Here is a 16,456-nt window from a genome sequence, read left to right as displayed (position 1 = left end):
AAGCAACAAGTGAGCCACATTTACCAACTACATCACATAAAGTGTGATAGGTGTATATCCAACCAATTCAATTTTACAAATGATTTTGAGGTATGTTCATGGAGATATGAAATCATAAACCATGAAACAAATAATCCTCCATGGTATAAACAATGAATAGTCGTACAAATTAGAATACAGACTTGGATGTCTTGTACTTGAATGCCAGAAAACTCTGGACAAATCGAAGGAAGATCAGAAATTAGAAAACAAATTGAATCAGGATCTGAAGCAATATATTTATAAGAGTAAGAGAAATATATATGCCTGGATCTGCTAACTATAACTATGGAAAATGTGCAAAATGGAAGATTTTAGACAAACAGGTTAAACATTAAGTAATGAGAAGAAATTGAAAAAAAAAGTAAAAAAAAAAAAAAAAAAAGATTGAATATCAGGACCCCCTCCTCCCCACAAAAAAGCCTATTTGACCATGGAATTATTTCTGAAGGTGTCAGTAAGTAGCCAAATGTTTGAGTTATTACAGTAAAATGGAAGAATTTAACAGATAATTACTAAGCCTCTACTAGCAGACTCTGTGGAATTAGCAGTAATTGTTTTCCATCTCTAATGCCCATAATTTTATAGTGAATTTTACACCACTAGAAAATGACATTAGTACTTAAAGAAAAGAAATCATGGAGAATATTTAGAACAAAAGTGATGGCAACAGAATATCACAGTAAGCAGCAAATTTAGAGAAATAATTGAAGCTATTCAATACAACTTAATCTATAGCAGAAGCTGTTGCTGCACTAATGAGTATGACTTGTGACCATCTCTGTGACTGACCATGTAGATATGGAGCATTATTTCAAGTGTGGTTTTCCAGAAGCAGTGCAGACTGGTTATAATACTCAAGACACAGTCTGCATAATGGGTGCTAGTATGTAATAGTATATTTTCTTCCTTTCCAATTTATTAAGCCTTTTGTATAGGAAACACCCTTCATTCCACAAGCCTATACAGGAAAATCATATATAAACAAAAATACAATATACGTGTACAAGCAAAACGTGGATGAACTAATAGAAATCTAGAAGCTCAAAGGTCAGAGTGTTGATATGTCATTACACCTGCTACCTGAGGTTGTCTGAAAATAATGCAAAGAACCTTTCAATTAAATGAAGACATATTGAAAGTATAAATATTTATAAGGGGACAAGGAAATGCATAGAATGGATTCATTAATATTAAAAATATTTTAATAGCTGCCCATAAAATCTTCAGTGGATATATGGCTTCCTGATTTTCAAAAAAAAAAAAAAGAAAAAAAAAAGGAGAACACAAATATTCCAACTTATTCATTGCCTTGTGCAGCACCTTAGCATTCTTTTCCAGAAGGTATGAAAAATACAGATTTTAAAAATATTACTTCTGCATGACTATGACTTGGCTTCTTCAGGAAGTCTTGGCCCAAAACAATACTGCATTCAATACTAGCATTACAGGTTTTATCTCAAAATGATCACAGCTGAATAGATTCTGATGTGAATTATTTTGCAAGCCAGCATGATTCACTCAGATAAAGGCAAGTTTACGTCTGCTTTAATACCTTTTTCTTTCCCAAAAATGTCTAGTCACATGGTATACGTTTTGGTGAAATTATTTTGTCACTTTTGATATTTATTAACTTGAAACTCCTTCATAAAGTCCAGCAAATTAATACTGTCCAGCAAAACAATACTGATGCTATAAACCAAAAGTAAATGTGAATTCTAGGCCTGAAGAACAGTTCATAAAAGTAACCAGCCTTTTGGCTTTCTAGGGCAATATGGGTCTAACTCTTTCTCCCTAGAGCTTGGATCTGACAGCTTCAGTCAATGGGCCCACCTGAACTGTGTCCAGGCAGGTGAAGAAAAAGTCCTGCATGATCAGGTCACTGAGGCAACTCCTGACTAGCCAGATAGCCAGAGGTTCTTCAGCCCCCAAAGCAGAGCAACTTCATGTCTGCTATTTTTTTTTAACCAGTTAAAAGTGTTCCCAAGGGACTTGATTTTGGCTGAAAATCAACTGTATGAAGTGCTGCTCTTATAACACTTCTTTCCTTGCCAAGCATACTTCTGCTGGAAGGTGGGAAATGATTTTCCACCCAAAGCTATTACCAAACAGCTCAGAGAAATCTTTCATCTAAAGGCACAAAAAAAAAAAAAAAAAGGAAAGAAAAACAACATTCCTGCTCTCTCCCACACCAAACCCAGTGACAAACATTACACCCTATGTTTCCAAAGGCATGTAGGTTTGGCCTTGGTTTTCACCACAAACGTGTCTGATACTCAAGCTTCTGAGACCTCTCAGACTCCAACCTGTCCCAGGGTGGTTTTGAAGAGGAGGGCATGAGGGCTAGGGCAGAGCAGCACTGATGACTTGGGAACAGGGCCTCAGAGGTGCTCTTAGCAGATACTGAAGTGAGACAATATCCCCACCCCCTCCCCCCCCCCCAAAAAAAAAAGCTCATACGATCTACAAGGACTTTGACACTAAGCTGGCCTTGCTGCACAACACAGCATATATAACGGTGGAGTTCGCATCACATGTGAGTGCATTTGACAGCTGTTAGACAGGCAACTAGATGGAATTACCCTACCATAGACAAATATTTTACTAGCCTGTGATTATGTGCTTTCCTCTGCAATTACAAGCATTAAGGTCACATCAACCACCCGAACATCATTCACTAATTCAACCAGGCAGCAGCAGTTGTGTTAGACTCCATTACAGGCAGAGGCCACACACCATACAGTACTATAACAGTAATGTACATCATATACAAAGAAGAATATGTTCTGTGCATTCTTAGGGTCCATCAGAGAGTCTTTATCTCACATGTGGTGAATCCACATATTCTTACCCTGGAATAAGCTCAGGTATCCTCTCTCTTTTCTATTCTTTCATCAGACCCAAGGATGAGCCCACTACTGATTCTATTTTCCATGTTGGTTGGTGATATAAACTAAGGATTTTATAGGACTACAGGTTGATATATGAGAGCCAATCATGAAAACCCTTGTGCATGTCCATACCATCCAAATTCAGTTACAATTGAATTTGGACCAATGGTGAGCAGTAAAGGATTCTAGTCTTCTCCACTGACATGATCTGGATAACACATGCAACCTGTGTAAGCATACAAAGAGTCTGGACACCATCTAACTTAAGCATAGGCTCAATATTATCTACAGTGTGAATCAGAACTGACTATCCTCTACCTTAGAACTTCTACTCTTCAACAACTTCAGATTAAAGCCATTCAAAAAACATTTTCCTCAGTTTTCTTGTTTTTAAAGTGAGGACAATTATACTACTGACCTTTGCACGGTGGTCTGAACTCCACTACTGAAAAAAGATACTTGTCACTGCTAAAACACATAACTTAGATGCAGCACAATAGAGTGTGGATAAATAATGAAGGTGAAACAGAATCCAAGCAAAACACAAATGATGCTGATAAGCAGAAGGAAGATTTTTAGAGATTTTTGCAGCTATCTCTTTGTCTGACTGCACAAAACCTTGATAATTGTTTGTAGCTGGGAAATGTTCCTGAATTTCCCAAGAATGTATATGATGCTTGCTCACACATGAGGAGATGCAACAGCATCCAAAACCAAGGCCCTCTACAGCCTCTGGTTGATTAATTGCTAATGCGGTAGAAGACAGCTCAGCTAGAATAGCTTTTTTTTTTTTTCTCTACACATCTGAATTTAAAGAAGAGACTACAACAGACCTTATATTTTAATCCTAAACACGATTTATGTTAACATTAAGCATATGTCTTCATAGTTCCATAGTGGAGGTGTGTTAACTGCTTCACATACTTATTCACAGGGTCTCATTATTTTCCACAAATTAGGAGACTGCCTTCTCTTCAGTACAACAGCAACTATTGCGGATGCTCTTCATAGTTTTATTAGACTGCACGTTAATCATAAAACCAAGGCTGCAATAAAATGTTCGTGTCATGCTTTGACTATATTTTAACCTAACCATTCACATTCATCTATCTTTGAAGCCTTGCTTATAATGATATAAAATTAAAATGAATCTGATTTTTTAAAAATAGGTTCTGTATTGTACAATGCCTTCTTTAGCACACTAGAACTTACAGGAAAGAATTCAGCTATCTTTTACCTGCTCCTTATTGCCAATTCATATACTTTGGTCATCCTTAAATATTTGCCAATGACTTTAGTTAACAAAATAACTTTAACTTAGTATTTACAATATTGTAGTTATTCTCTACAGTAAGAGATTGTTTAGGTAATACTGCAAATACGGAGGCAATCTTATCTATTAATCGAAGACAGAACTGGTCATCAAGAGTGACCTCAGTATTTGAATATAAAGGATGTTTAAGATGGTGCCAACAATTCCGCACTTTGCAGCATGTCAGGAAACCCTGGCCATTTTTCCTGGGAAGTGCTAACTGCAAGAGAACAGGTCGTGGCTCAGCTGAGCGAGACAGGCAGGAGGAGGGGCACCGATGACTCCAAGGCAAGACCTTGTCCCACCTTCTCTCCCAGCTGCCTGGCACCCCAAGCCTCTCTGATGGCTGCTAGAGGCCACTCATTGACATGGGTCACTGCAGGGCTGTGGGAGGGGGGTAGCGATTCTGGCTATGGGCCAGGAGGGAAAACAACCAGGTCAGGGATTTGCAGAAACACAAACTGAGACTGCGCAAACCCAGACTGAGGATTTTGCCCGAAAAGTTAGAGAGGGCTACTTTTTACATATTGAGAATGTTTTTGACCATGTTGGTTTTTTAAAAAAAGTTTTTCTTTTTTTCCAAAATGCTAAACATACATAAGAAAAAAATAGCTCTTTTTGTGAACCTGAATAATACAGATGTTTGTATAACTAAAGCAGGTGGAAAATAGACACTTTAAGGATTACCTTTTCATTTTTTGATGATCCTTTCCAAAAGCTTCATTCTGGATACTGTCTCTTATATGGAGACTATGATATTAAAGCATAGATGAATACTGGGCCTTCTGAGTAGGCTTTGCAGGATCAACTTTTTCCTTTTACAGCTTTGTCATTAGAAATGACAATGGCCTCTGAATTCCATGTCACAAGTCACCTACACACAAACTTTATTTTTTAGAAATGAACAAAATCCTCCTGCAAAATCTACTGTGCCTATACAGGTGATTCACCTGTTGTACCAGATAAACTGCAACAATTCAGATAAAAGGAATAAGAACCTTGAAACTGAAGACTGTGACTGAAGAAAGGTCTGTTTGGTGAGAAGTGATATTTCATATGCGCATCCATATAGATATATATAAATCTAACAGTACTGATATCTGTCATAACACAGGGACCAGAATCACTTGAAAAGAAGTTCAACATAATAACTATGTGATATTGACTTTTATTTTTGTCTCCAGGGAATACTGTTTACTTTGCTTTAAAATTTATATGAGTCATTTTGTTATGTGCCTTTTTTAATTAGTTTGAAGGAAACAGTAATTTGAGAAAGAGAGCGGAAATCAATTCTGATTCGATACTGATAGCTACTGTGCGATGCAAGCTGTGTGTTCTTTCTAATTAAATGTAAACACGTTCAGTTCTAAAGTCCAGCAGCGATGACAACAACTACTAGAAAGGATTGCTTAAGCGCTGGTCAACTGATTCTTCTGAACCTTTTGTTCATACCGTAGGTGAGCTTGTGCAATCTGTGGCAGGGTGAACGCCAGTTGTAACTGACTTTATTTTAGGTCATCTTCAGAGAAAAGACTTGACAAGAATGCAGAGTGCTCTGTAATACCTCAGGTTACCCATTAACTATGTCCTTCTGATAGCTAATCAATAGCATTGCATGGAGCCAAACACACTGCACTAAACTGCCCCTCTTCCAAAAGCCAAGTCTTGGTAAATATTTAATGGCAGTAAAGGTGTTTTGACTGTTATCAATCTGATATGTTTAAGAACTCTTGAAAGAAACTTTATCTTGCTTCTCTCTGCATAAATAATTTGTACAGTCACAATTCTAGTCATATGCAAAAGCACTTAAAAACATAATTTGTTAAAATCAAGGCTTTGAACACAGAACATGTAGTTTCACTCCATATACCACAAAATAAAGGGAAAGCAAAATTTATTTCCTTGATAAAATGCCAGCTATAAATATACATCAAGGAACCCAGCCCTTTATAGGGCAGTAGTAGATACTGAGCCAGACTTGCTCAAAACCTGTTATACAAGTGCACATTTGAGATTTTCTTACATGGCTTCAGTTTCTGTAAAATTCCTAACTCTCACTCACATGAGATGGCCTAGGATTTTAGCTTCTTTTAAACAGAAGAAAATGACCTGTTTAAATAGCTCTACTAAGAACCAGGGACTTTTCACTACTGTGAAGACACTCATCTTAAAACAGGTATTTCTCAGCTAATAATCAGTAAATAAATTCTTAACTAATTAATTTTATTGAGTTTATTTTTCTATTTTCTATTATTTTTCTATTTCTTTTCCGTGCAAAGCAGTTTGTCTAGATCTCTAAACAGACAAACATTTTCATACTTATTCTCCAAGGAGGTCCTCCTACTCATGAACCTCCCTGCTACAGCCAGGTAGATCCAAACATCTCCCAGGAGACTACACAGACTTATTTCAGGCCTCTGTTAATGTAACAGGATGTAAGAACCCTTCCCTCAATGCAGTCTTCCAGCACTCTCTGCATGAACCACAGTATGAGCCTTCGTACATTGAAGAAACTGATTCATCAGTGGATGCAAGCTTTTTCTTGGAAAATAATTTGGGAATAAAACATTGATAGTGTTTCAGTTTCCAAAATGTGAATCACTGAAAATGTTTTCTCAGAAGTATAAACATTATTTTTTTTCTCAGTGTTTAGAGGACCTCTTTAGTTTTTTTGATGCCATTCAGCAGATTTCAAAAATAAAGACTGGAAAGTAATTCCCAATTACAAGTAGACAAACTGGCCAGCGAGGAGTTCTCAAATCAACAGTAATTGTTTCTGATGAACATAATATTAAAAAATATATATGAAGGCATAGAAATCAAGCAAGCATTAAAGCATGTGGCACCAGCTGAAGAAAGCCTGTTGCTAATAACCTCAGAAAACATTTTTTACTTAATAGAATGTTATCTTTATAAATCAGACATGATCATGAATTTTATGGCTGTCCTGATTTGCTATTGTGATTAAATTCCCCATTGAACAAGAGAAAAGAGATGGATCTATCTGCACTGGGCTGGAAGCCAGCTCTGCCTTGTAGCACGGCCAGAAACATCCAGCTGAGTAGATGGAAGAGAAGAGTGTCTCCAGGAGAATGCAATTAAAAGAAGTATAAAGAATGGAAATGTGTTTCAAAGACGGAATAATCAAATACATATGGAATTTCAGAAAAGGATGATCTCATGGATGAGCTGAAAAGTCCTAAGGTACGAGCTCTCTGTGAAGCTGACTTGGGAAGGAGAGTCATGTGTGTATCTGCTCTCTTATCATTCCCTTTTTGCCTAGTGATTCAGGTGGTTAAAAATCCCTGGATGATTGTTTATTTTAAATTAAAATATTTTTTGGGGGGGAATACTTCCCCCTGCTCCTGGAAAATAAAACAAAAGACATTTGAACATTTTTGTCCAATTTTTGCCCCAGGTGTTACTGGGAGATATTAAGCAGCTCTGATGATAGCCAGAGCAGGTGTCTTGTGGGCCAAGAAGTGAGGTAGATGGCTGAATTCTAGGTGAGTGTGCCTAGCACATGTGTTCACATGTACCACTCCAAAATTGCTGATGAGTCACCGCGTGTGCCACAGTTTAAGAGCCCTCATTCAGACTAGTATACATGTCTGCAATATCTACTTTAAGGTATCATGGCTTCTTCTACATAACAATGTGTTGGTCCTTAGACTACTATGCAGATACACCCTTTGCAAGTCACCTCTTTAAAGACTAGTAACTGATACAACAGCAATGTAGTGCTACTCAATAAGCCACGTCTTACGTAGCTGCTCCTGCCAAACCCTTATTCATATAAATCATGCAGCTCCTTGGACAGTTAAGAGCTATGAAACAACACAGTTAAAATGACGGCTTAAATGATAAAGGGAACGCCTGGGAAATTTAATATGGGGGAAGTCTGCTTCCCCATTGTACCAATGCTTACTGAAGCAACTGGGCAGACTTGTCTGGGCCATTCTCCTTGCATGAAACAGGGCACATGCTGGGGGAATGATTTAGTGGAGTGGGGATCAGAGCTCTGTCTTAAATTCCCCATTCTATTTCCCATCTTCTGTGTGGCACAGAGCACGTCACAACATGCAAACCGCAGCCTGCCATAGTGAAACTGAGAGTGAAGTGCCTTTCCCTCGCTTTTTTTTTTCTTTCTTTCTTTAAATTTTAAGCTTTTGGGGCCCAGGATTACTTCTCATTTTGTATGTGTAGAGTACCTGGAAATGTGAGGCCTCCATCTTGGTTCAGGCCTTAACACAAATTATTATTCATGGAAAGAAACAAAAGAGCTGATTCACCGCACAAGTGCGTTGGCAGCACACGTCAGCATGCCTGTCCTCAGCAGACAGATCCAGGCTGGGGAGTCTTAGCGAGCAAATGCTACAGTTTCTGCAGTAGAAGCAGTTTCCTTCTCCCCACTGCGATGTCGGCAGCCATGACCACCAAGAGGCATAAGCAGTTCGCAGCCTCCTGGCGCTCTCTTCACCTAGAGGTAGTCTGGAAGCTTTGTTACCCAAAAAGTTGTCCTTTCCTTCCCCTCAGCTTAAAGTAACCACTAGCTGTATATGGCACACAGACTGCAAGCTGAATCGCATGATTCCATACGTCTTGAAAGGTGAGAGGTTAGACTAGCCATTGCTGGATAAAAAGCAGAGAAAAGAGAGCTCTAAAGTGTAAGGGTTGGAAGAAAGATCAAAACAGATGCTGAAATGAACTTGCATCCTAAGAATTTTAAATCAGCTTCTCTCAGCTTTCTTCCTATACCCTCATGAGTATTGAACATTGGTATAGTGAAAAATCTGTCAGTGTCACACGACAGTGAAAATCTATCAAAGAATAATATTATCATGCACTTTAAAGTAGTCTGAAGAAATAGGAAAACAGTTGTATTAACCACATGACGCTGGAATTCTCATGGAAAAGGGCATTTCTTTTCTTTTGTTGGCATATTGTTTCTCTGTAAGCAGTAGGTAAAAGTGAATTACTGTAGCAGGAAGTGCATTGGTTGCACTGAACCAAAGAAGTAATTATTTTCTCAGAACCTGACAAGGAAATTGAATGAATATGGGAACTCTTGTGAAATCTAGCCAACACTGAAGTATTTAATTCTTCTACTACTTTTTTTTTTTTTTTCTGACAGAACAAGATAATAACTCAGTATGAGTACTACCTGCTATACATACATATGTTCAATCAATACTTTAATTACCTCTGATAGAGGCAGTAACATGCTCAAGAAGAAAAACTGAATTCCTATATTATGATATTGCTAATTCTATCACTACATTCTATTCCAAAACTGAGGTGGAAGAAGTACAATAGGTTGGCATATGACTCTCTTGGATAAAAAGAGTAGGGAAGAGAAGCTAAATGGAAAAATAAGTACGTCAGCCTCTCTATTACCCGTTACAGAATATTATTGAAACCATCAGAATCTGAGGTTAGATGAGCCTGGATAAAATTAAAATCCTGTATACCCTAAGAAGTAAATGAGAAGAAAATCAGAAAATATGATTGGAGGAGAGCCATGTTCCCCATCCTTCTTCCTAATCCTTTGAATAAAGGACAAATTCATGGCACTTCACCTTCCTCCTTGGTGAGAGCTCCTCTCATTCCATTTCAATCTTTAATGACAGTGGACATCATTAGTACGTTTCCCCTTGAGAAAAGGATAAAGTTTCTCAGCCTAGTAAAGAATGACTTGAATTTATTTTTATCAAGAAACTATAGGCTGTAGTTACCAGTAGGTACTTTTACGCTGTTCTTTTCTGTGTCTAGTGCAATTAAATACTTTTCCTCCTGATTTCTGGGAACAGAACACCAGAAGAGAAATAATACCAGAAAATATTGCTTTATTAAAAAAAAAAAAAAAAAAAAGAAAGAAAATTTCAAGAGTAAAAGCAAGAAGTGAGCTAGATATTTGAAATTTTGTCCTTAACCTCCCTTACCTCGGTAACCATGGGATAGGTACGATACAAACCCTTCAGGGTGAATTTTGAATGCGATGTACAGAGTTTCCGTACCGAGAAATGCACAGATCATACTGTATGAATCAAGCTTATGATATGCCCCTAAGTTATTGTTTCATGGACAGTGGTGAACGGATATCATTCCTCTGTTTAATCAGGAGTTAAAGCATGTACAGTAATTTCTTATTTTCACAATATTCCTTCTGACAAAGATAACAACCATGAGAACGGCTCCCAGCTGGCTAAACCTGACATACAGGTTTTGTTAATAAAAAATGCATGACTTAATTAATGAAACGGATCTATTAAGACTGTCCCCCAATCTACTACAGTGGCCCCACCTACAGCTGAACTTCATATGACCTAACTTATGCAAAACGAATTGTAATAACTTGCACCAGAAGCTGCTATAGAGGAAAGGTTGCTATGAAAAAAAAATATGACTCATAAATGCATGCAATGCCCCTAGAGGAGAAAGCTTAGCATCTTCACCTTTAGCCAAAGTTTGCTTTTACAGTGAATAAATAATTGAAACAATTTTGTTAAACTGTGTAAAATTATTTCATCTTGAGTAATTATGTTTGATCCATTAGCACCTGATACTATCTATTGTCTAAATTGCTGGCATTCAATCCACAAATAATGTCAACAATATTAAAGTCAATTATTGAAGCAGCAGTGGAGTGAGTAAAAATTATTTGTGTTCCACATTTTGTAACCTGCCTCCAGAATAATATTCAAAAGAAATGTCATTATACTAACACCTTTTGAATTTTTAAAGGCAATTTTTTCCTTAAGTCTGCAAGCTTGAGTTCTCTAAACTCACAAACAATTTACCTGGTTTTCACAAGCCTAAATCTGTAGCCATCTACTAATTTGACGTGTTTCTCTGTTCCCACCTGGCTGTCCCATGCTAAATGGATATCCACATTTGCCTCATCAGTCTCGTCAGGCTCAACATCTCCTTTGCTAAACCAGTTCCCTCCGTCCCTCCCCCATCGTCAGGAGCTGTGCTTCTATAAACAGAAAGAACACTGCAACATTTCTGCAATAAAGTTCTATATGTATTTATTGAATTGACCAAAAGAAACCCCCAGACCTGAACTAATACAATAACTGGCCTCACCTACCAAGAAAGCAGGTATTTTTTTTTCCCTCTTACAGCATTATCTCTATTTCAAAGGGTTCCAAATACTTGCTGCCTTTTAGCAAAGGAAATATTCTGAACTCTTTCAGATTGCATTCTCACTCAAAGCGATGAATGCCACAGTATTCTCCAGAATAAAAAGTTACTTTCTCTCCTTGGAATAGTAACTTTACGGTAATTTAGAGGAAGCAGGAGAAACAGTTGGTGATTTAACATTAAATGTACTAAGGGGCCACTCACAGTATATTACTTGTCTGGAAAAGGCAATTCTGTACTTTCATTTCAAAAGAACTACCGCAATACAATAGCTACTGTGATATATTTAGGCTCTCCCCACTTAACATGTAGCAGAATCTAATAAAGAAAACTTAAATCAATGTATTTTCCAAAAATGTATGAGTAGCACTATTCACATTTTACAGCTAGGGGAATCAAGAGGCGAAGAAAAAACATTCCAAAAGAGGCCCTTCATTTTTACTCCCCAAACAGAGACCTTTAGGACTTGATATTTAGAACTGTCAGGGACTAATATTTCCAGATGAAAACAATGATAAATCAGAATACTCAAAGCAAGGGCCTCAAATCAGCTCACCAGCATGTAAAAACCATCCACATCTCCAGACTCATGTCATTCTTGAACTCCTGCTTGGTTCTCTTTAGCATATGGATGGAATATCCTATGAGAGTTTCTTATTAGGTGATGTTTTCAGAAATTGAGCTTCTGTGCAGCTCAGAAAAGAAATGACATAAGCGATGTAGGATTTTTGCTTGCTTGATAAAAGGATCTGTGTGTTCTCCTGAAGCAGAACAAAAGGTGAATAATACAAAGTTTGGCAAATCAGGAGATATGAAACAAAGTTCTCTCTAAGGAGAAAAATTAATTATTCACCCCAAGGACACTGAGAATATGTTCTTTACAGTTTCCTTTCTTAGTGCTAATTCTTTATGAATTATCAAACCTTAGAATTATGACACTGACGAAATGCCTATCTCCCTCCTTTGAAGTTTTAAGTAATTAGGGTGCTTTTTAGCTTACATCCTTAAATCTTACACAAGCCTCCAATAGTAACAGAGATAAAGCTGCAAGACGATTTCAGAGCACACAGATCGGTGGGAGAACCCCCAAGTCCACAAGAAACTATCTGTTCATAAGAAACTCCAAAAATGGTTCCATAACGACAGAAAGATGCAGACTGGCTACGTACTAAGCTTTTAGAGTAGATGTTTTGTATGAGCTATTCTGGGGAAAATTAATTAAATTGTTAGCTCTGCCATCATTAAAAAAAAAGAAAAAAGAAAAAAGGAAAAAAACAGTTTACAGGAATCTTAAGAACAGTGGTTGAAAACTTATGCCTAAAGATATATGTTTTTCAGGGAGAACATGACTTAATTCAAGAGTCATTTGTCAGGGTGGAGTAGATGACAGAACTGTTTAAGTGGCACCAAAGCTTTGGGACACAAAAAAAGAGATACTATACAGAAAAAAAAAATCCCTTGCCTAAATACTTTGGCTAAAGAACTCAGAATGTGATGCATATTTATCTGCAGAGAGTAACATCTTGCCTTTGTTTGCGGCCATTAAAATTCACTTCACTGACTGTTAAAAGTGAAGCACAGAAAAAAACTTCAGGAGACGATGGGAAAGAGAAATGGAGTATGACATTCCCTGAGTAACTATGGTGTGCAGGGGGAGAGCTCCCCGCCTGCCTCATCAGGGACTGACAAATGGAATGTGAGAACTATCCCGGGATGAAAGGAGACAAGCTGAACAATTCAGCTAATGGGATCACACTGGCTAATGGGATCACTATAACTTTCTTTGCTTCTGTTGGCGTATGTCAAAACTCTGATGTTTGTTTAAAATATATTCTCTTTTAGCAGGCAATGGGCTAAATCTTAAGGGATTTTTGAGAGACTGGGCGAATAAACATATCTTCAGATTTTAAGACTTATGTGGAAAGTCTTTGGGGCAAGAACACTTTAAGTTCAGAAGTTTACAAATTGTGAGAGCAGTCTTTGTAGCACCTCTGTCAGAAGAAGAAAAAGAAACAGAAGGCTTGGATTTGTTAATATTGTATTAAACAGACATTCATTGCTACTGCCCTCACTTTGCGGTGCAGAGGTTACAGACACTTTGCATTTGTACAAGCCCCTGGTTGCTATCCCTACCTGGCGTAGATGAGAGAATAAAACCCAAATGTGTTGTAACACCAAACTCTATTATGGCATATTTATATTTGGCAAACACTGACAACACTTGGGAGTGCTGTAAATAGTAGTAGTATTGCTTTCTAGAAGATCTCGAAAGGTTGCAAGTAAGCCAGCATTTGCGGTATGGTATACAGAAAGTATTCTGGAGATGTTTCTCTAGATGCTTTCTAAGTATCCAATAAGGTTTCAAAAATAAAACAAAACATGTCAAAATGATCAAGCTTTGGTGCATGGAGGTTCAGCGTGAATCAGTGAGGGACTGGCTTTCAAAACTGCACTTGCAAGTCCTCTTCCAGATCGCTAACGCAAACTCAATTGCCTGCATTATGTATCCAAGACTGAAAATTTTAGCCACAGGCCCAAATTTTGGCCAACAGACAGATCTGTTGGGAGGTCTCTTGTATACAGACTTTTTTTGAAGCCTTAAGTTAGCAGATAGATATTGGCACAAATCTAATCCACAACCACAAATCCAGAGAAATAGCTCAGAGAAAACCAGCAGCCTTATTGGCTTTTAAAGATTTCATTTTCAAGAACTCAGGACCCTTTATTGACTAATGAAAGGTTGGGTCCCCAAGCCCACAGACTGATGTTGCTTGAAACATATTTTAATCATTTCAGAGCGCTAGCAGCCATCTGTTGAACGAGCTTGGGACAGCACAAATGCACTCTAAACTGCAGTTTCCTCTGACTCCAAACCCTTCCCAAAAGTCAAACAGAACCCATAGTTACAGCAACTCTGAGACACAGTTCAAGAGTGGAGAACCCTCTGTTCATTAAACCTGAAGATCTGACAAGACTGCCATTATCATCTGGCATCATTATGTTTAATGACACTACAGTTAACAATAGATAACTTAAATGAAATCATTGTCATCTCCCATCTTGTAACAGTAACATCCATCCGTGTCTTCACTTTATTTCTACCCCATTTCTACTTTATTTCTACTTCTATTTTTAAAGAATAGTTAAATGAATAAAGGGATTTTTTTTGCAGCTGCAAGCACCAAGAATATTAACAAAACAAAACCATAATGAATGAATAATACAAAAGACAAATAAGCCCTCTTTCTTTTTTCACTACTTTTCTACTTTCTTTTATAGAAAGATGCAGAAGACAAGCAAACAAATCCCAAATAAACTAGCATATTTACAGTTTAGGCTAATGGCTGTGTTGGATAGATACTGTTTGCACATACTAGTCTAGTCTTATCAGCACTGAATACAAATTTATATTGAAAACACAACAATTCCTTACATGTCAATATTTACCAACAAATTTTACAAAATTGCCACAATTGCTTCCTACTCCGACTCTCGACATAACCTGGCCTTTTCAGAATCATTTTATGATGACCAGTGATTTCATCCTGGTGTCTAATGAATGGTACTGATAAGTCTCTGCAAGCTTGAAAGCAAAAATGATGTCATGCACGAATCAGAAATATTTAAATGATCAAATTCAAGAAATTTCTCTCAAAAATAAAGCAGCAGCCTTAATGACTGAAAAGTGGCAAGAGCTGCATAAAAATATCTCAAGACACACAGGTGAATTCCATGTCACAGACCATGATTTGCTCTAAGTGTCAGCAGCTTAAGTGGGCTCAGGACTTCCAGGTTTTTCTTTTTTTAGAGGTTTAATCTGTCCTTTTTAACTCTCCTAGGATGCAAGCCACAAGTTGACAAAAATTAACATTGTGCATCTCAGCTCAGCAGCCTTCATACCAACTAGGCAGCTAGCTAGCAGCATCCAGAATGTGAAAGGAACAGAGCCTTTATCAGGCTGATGGGTATGGTGAGAAAAAGTCCTTTCTGATCCCTAAACAGGCACTCGAACCTACAGCAGCCTGAAAATTAAGTTCATCTACTGTAATAGCAAGGAAGAGTGTTCAGGCTACTGAACAGAAAAAAACATAGCCCATATCCTCCTCTTTTGACTCAGTATACCAAGATTTTACAGGCTGCAAATATTTTACCTGCATTTTACAAGTATGACAATATTTTAAATATCCTTTAAATATTATTTAAATATCCTTTAGTAGTTTCTACTCTCTCACCTTCTGGTGCTTATTCCTGCTCTCATGTCACAGTTCACTACCACTTTTGTTCTGTTTGTGCTGCTCATGAAAACATAAGCAGGTGAGTGCGCTCAAACCTGTATCACCAAGATAACCCAAGTTAAAAGAAAGGAAAAGACAGAAGCTTCCAAGTAGGCCCCTGCCATCCCTAGAAAGGTTGGCCTTCACACCAATGTTTGAAGAATCATCCATGCCATGTAAGATACATATAATTATATTATTTTGGATCTAATGTTAAAAATCTTTAGCTTCCAAAACATAACCTTCTATCATATTAGCTAGAAAACACATTATGGATGGAATGGAAAATGAAAAAAAAGTTTCAATAAAAGACAACATTACGGACATGCATGTAGGAATTTAATGAAAGCTCTATCTTCAAAAAAGAACTGAATATAGGAAATACCTTACTCTCAGCTTATAAACACAACAGGTGCCTAGTCCTGAATTCTTAGTTGCTTGCTATCAGAAGTTTTCCATTGACTCACCTGGGAGGTTGGTTAAGCCAAAATAAAAACCAACAAGGTTGTGTCTATCATTGGCTGAAAATCTTTTGCAGGGAAAGCCTTCTCATCAAATTAATATTTTTCATTGAAAAATGTAAATTCCAATTAAAAAAATGTTGTCTTCCTTTGGAAAATTTCTAAATGAAATTTTTCCATTCACCTTGATAATTCAACATTAAAAGCTGCTTTATTTCAGCTATTTGTTTTACACTGAAGTAGCATTTACACTGAAAAACATGTCCTTTGCGAAAAATCTGCAGAAAAGAAATGTAATGAAATGGAAGAAAAGACAATGTTGTTACGTAATAA

General features: G+C 37.3%; 1 protein-coding gene across 1 annotated transcript in view; it reads right to left on the bottom strand.

Annotated features, from left to right (window-relative positions):
- Nucleotides 1-16,456, bottom strand: part of MIPOL1 (mirror-image polydactyly 1) — a 143,530-nt gene that overhangs the window by 20,440 nt on the left and 106,634 nt on the right. The gene's annotated exons all lie outside the window — the stretch shown is intronic.

The sequence above is a fragment of the Tinamus guttatus genome, unplaced genomic scaffold, assembly GCF_059628265.1.
Source record: "Tinamus guttatus ecotype Peru unplaced genomic scaffold, ASM5962826v1 Tinamus_guttatus_pri_ptg000327l, whole genome shotgun sequence".
Taxonomy (NCBI): domain Eukaryota; kingdom Metazoa; phylum Chordata; class Aves; order Tinamiformes; family Tinamidae; genus Tinamus; species Tinamus guttatus.
The sequence above is the reverse complement of the archived record's forward strand: the minus strand, read 5'-3'. Positions and strand labels throughout refer to the sequence as shown.